Here is a 4531-nt window from a genome sequence, read left to right on the forward strand (position 1 = left end):
TATGATCTGGCAACCCCAGAGTGGCAGTAGTCGGGACCCTTCCCGATGATGACCATAGTTTGAGGAGTTCATGTATTCATTGTGTGTTAATGCTTTGTTCCGGTTCTCTATTAAAAGGAGGTAGGACCCCGCTGCCACGGGAGGGTAGGACAAAAAATGTCATGCAAGTTCTTTCCATAAGCACGTATGACAGTTTATGGAATACATGCCTACATTATATTTATGAACTGGAGTTAGTGCCGAATCGCCCTAGGTTATGGCTGTTATATGATGAATATCATCCAACAAATCACCGATCCAATGCCTATGATTTTCCTACATATTGATCTCACTAAGTTACTACTGCTGTTGTTACTATTGTCACTACTACAAAACTATTACTATCACTATTCACTACAACAGGACCCCCACTATAGCAACGCTTTTTTCCGTATCTAAAAGTCCATATATGCGTTGTTAGTGTATTTACCAACGGTTTGGGATGCGTTGCCTTATCCAGTGTTGCTAGTGCGTAATGCAACGCTTATACCGGCGTTGATAAAAGGTACGGTTATCAAAATCCCATTGCTTGGCAACAAAAAAATTGCAACGATTCAAGTGTTGTACATATATAATGTGAATTATATTATTATTTATATATATATTGCCAGCAATTAAATTAATGCTCCACGTAATTGGTCATAGATGTGTATTTCAAGTGAAGAAAAAGCAAGAGAATATTACTCACATATAATGAAGAAATCATATATTTCATAAAATTGTGGGTTACAATATTGGATATTACAAGAGGAACATCATCGGAATGTGATGCATAATCTAAATATTTTCTACACATCAAAAGTTCAACCGAAAGTATCCATCAACATCCGTACAACTTATCTAAAACTTAACCGAGGAACATCACCCATCACCCAAAATGAACATCCCTACAACTTAACGAACAATAAAAGCATCCATCATCATCATCATCATCATCATCATCATGGACAGGAGCATCATCACCTTCACACACCCATATAATCATCCATTTATTCCTTGCATCTACAAACAAAAAAAATCAAAATGAACTGTTAACACACAGTGCATTGACATGATGCAAGTAGTTGTAGAGACAAAATATTAGTCATTGTATATGTTGATATATCCCTCTATGCAAACTCGATCCCGAAATTCATCTACACAAGCTAAGTACTATTTACTTTCTTTAGGAAATCACATTAGTAATTTGTTGAATTCTATATCCATTGCACACTCCATAAAAATAACAAATATTACTGCCGGTGTAACCTTGAATGAATTGCAAAAGCTTAGCATATGAATATCGGATTTGTGATTTAATCCCTATCGTCGTACAATAGAATTGACAATTATATCGTTCTTCGACAATGCAAAGACCAACCGCAGAATTTTCTTCAAACATTGAAAAAATGTTAGTAAGGTCATTCTACTATTCATACTAGTCATGAACCCATGCACAGACTAACATTTTGTGTTACACATTGTTAGCTGGGAATAACTACTATGGTGATCTAAAATAGTTAGCTTCAATATGACATTAATAGTTAGCTTCAACAGAAGCCTTGTACAATGCACACTTATTGTCATGACGGTGGCCTTGGTCTGGTATGGTTAGGAGAAGACACCAAAAAGGATTGGTGGGAAATTTCTTAGATTTACAGACCATGCGCAAGAAGATTCGTATGTCTTTAGAATTTGCAATATATTAGGCCTAAGATTTAAAGCATCGATATGATCATAGAAAATAAAAGTATGCTTGATGGCACATATATTTTCACATCCATCGACAAAAGCTATGAAGAAACTTACCTTATCAGATCAAATATGAGGCAAAATTGGTAATTCTCAAGTTCATCCTCTCCTCTACTTGCATGCCACATACCTAACTGGTACACGTGGTAATTAGCTCAAGTAAACATTTGTTTTCTTTTAAACTGAAAACAAACCATGACAATTCGTGTGCTGCAAATACAATAGAACATATGTTTTTTGTGATGGATAGTGACATAAATATTACAAATGGCACAAATAATGATGAGTAAATATTTTGTGGGCAACAAACAAAAGTGAGAGTTGAATATCTGGACCCAAAAAAGGATGGTTGCAAATCGATAGTGTGTATATTGTTCTAGCTTTCTAGAAACATCTTATTGGGCAAAACCAACAAATTTATATTGAAATTGCTAAAAGAGTAACTAATTTATCGTGGAATGGCTACAGGAATACCTTAATTTTAGAGGGACAATTTGTAGGCACTTGTTTCCTTGGAGTGTATTTCATGAGTACATAGTACTGAAAAATAGTAGTACATCACAGGTTAATCCTTTTATCTAGTTTGTTCTTTCCCTTCCCGTATGGAATTTGCAAAACAAAACCGTTTGGTCTTTCCATCATTCATACATACAATAGGCAGAATAGAACATGTTCCTGACTTTTAATGCGGAATAGTACCCCAAAAAATACGTCTATAGGAGCACAGTGTCCTGAACTCATGATATCCACAAATACAAATATCCTTTTTAGTTGAAAAGGCAAACTTCTAATATTAAAATATTTCTCATGATTTTTAAGAGGATACATCGAGATACCATGTTACGACGAAGAGAGTCAAAAGATAATACAATTACGCTTTATCTGGTCTGAAAGTGCATATGAATATAGAATATAATTTGTATTGGCCACCATACTGAGATAACAATACATCAACTCCCAACTGTAACAGAAGCACCTATATTACTTTTGGAAAGTAAGGGAAAGCGTCTAACTTACCGCCAAATAGTGGTTGAAATATTCATCATTTGGTACTAAAAACACCTTGCTGATGATATAGTCTGGCATAATAATCATATCTGACTAACATAACTCAAAGATCAACTTTTATTTTAGAATGGAAAAGAAGCACCAAAATCTGCAAAATATAAATAAATAACTAATATTAATAAGCAAATTAAATAATTCTGCTCAGTTTCAAAGCCAACATGGCAATACAGCAGAAACCATATACATACTCTGGTTGCAGCAAGTGCACTGCAAGCCATGCAGACTAAGTTAAGACGTACAATAGTAAAAGTCTTATATATAGTGCATGATAGTCAACTTGATTTACAATCTCTGATATGTTTGTAGTTAATATATGTTAGTTAAATTAATTGCTGCACTTTGTTGTTGCTCAAGCATATCAATTTGCATAGTATAGAGAGGCCCGATCATTACCTTGCATGTAATATTAATAAGTGTACGAATCACTATTGAGATTGGGTGCTACTTTGCGAGCTTAATCCTGCGTTAATGAATAGTTGAACAGATTGGGTGCTACCTTGCTGATCTTCTTTCCTTTACAAAGAAAAAAAATAGATGTAGTCATACCTAGAATGAGATCTGTGGTAGCAGTATCCATCCAGTCCTATTAGTAAGCGTGCTCAGGTCCTGCCCTGCTTTCCTCTCTGACTCGTCATGCCAATTCGGACGGCGTTTACATGCATAGTACTGTGGAGGTGGATGGTCAATTTAGCAAAGTACATTTGTGAGGCAGGTATTTTGGGCGTGGCCCGCTGGTTACATCGGCAGCAGCTGCGAATTGGATGACGGCAAGGATGGATCGCGCACTAAGAACATGCGCCGTTGGTACATGAGATTGTCTTGGGTTTGGGGGAAAACTTGGTGGGCAGGCCCGATACTGTACATTGCCGTACCTTAGATTCGCCGTTGGTTGCAGGAGTGCCATGACGAGGGGCGGCGTGCCGGTATGCAGGGCAGCAGGGGAGTGGTGAGGGGCGGCGTGTCAGGATGCAGGTAGGTCGCAGCCGTGCAAAGGAGTTGGTCGCAGGGGAGCGGTGACGAGGGGCGGCGGCCAGCATGGGAGGCTCGAGAGGAATAGGCGACGCTGTGGGGACAAGGAATGACCTAATCAAGAAAGCTAACTTGGGGCTGGGCTGGGTTAGTGCATTTGGGCTTTACTTAGTTGTGGCTGGTTGCAATCTAGTACGTGGGTCACGAGCTACAAGTCTACAACGCATATCCTACAATGGTTATATATGTGTATCTATCGTGAATTTTACAACATATAATTAAAATGTTGTACACTATGTGTTGCTTTATAGGGGGTATCCTTGTAGTGATTACCGTTACTGTTGCTGCTGCCACTACTATCAAATCTATCATACTACTGTGCTACTGATCACTTTTCTGCAGATAATTAATCTCTATGTGTGGTTGAATTGACAACTCAACTGCTAATAGTTGCAAATATTCTTTGGCTACCCTTGTGTTGAATCTATAAATTTGGGTTGAATACTTTGCCCTCGAAAACTGTTGCGACCCCCTATACTTGTGGGTTATCAAGACCATTTTCAGGCGCCGTTGCCAGGGAGCATAGCTATATTTGTTGAGTCACTTGGGATTATTATCAATTTATCACTATGAAGAATCTGAAGGATGCTAAGACTAAGATTTTTTTCCTTTAAGACGAGGAGAGGTAAGGAACTGCCATCCAGCTCCGCTGTAGATTCACCTT

General features: G+C 37.9%; 1 long non-coding RNA gene across 1 annotated transcript; it reads right to left on the reverse strand.

The window, feature by feature from the left end:
* Positions 1 to 1827: 1827 nt before the first annotated feature.
* On the reverse strand, positions 1828 to 2923 carry LOC147979350 (uncharacterized). The gene is made up of 3 exons (XR_015599701.1): positions 2788 to 2923; positions 2245 to 2310; positions 1828 to 1904 (listed from the first exon to the last, which is right to left on the reverse strand). It is a non-coding gene; the product is annotated as an uncharacterized LOC147979350 (long non-coding RNA).
* Between the last annotated feature and the right edge of the window lie 1608 nt (positions 2924 to 4531).

Source organism: Triticum urartu, chromosome 3A, assembly GCF_056163025.1.
Source record: "Triticum urartu cultivar PI428250 chromosome 3A, HENAU_Tu73, whole genome shotgun sequence".
Lineage (NCBI taxonomy): Eukaryota > Viridiplantae > Streptophyta > Magnoliopsida > Poales > Poaceae > Triticum > Triticum urartu.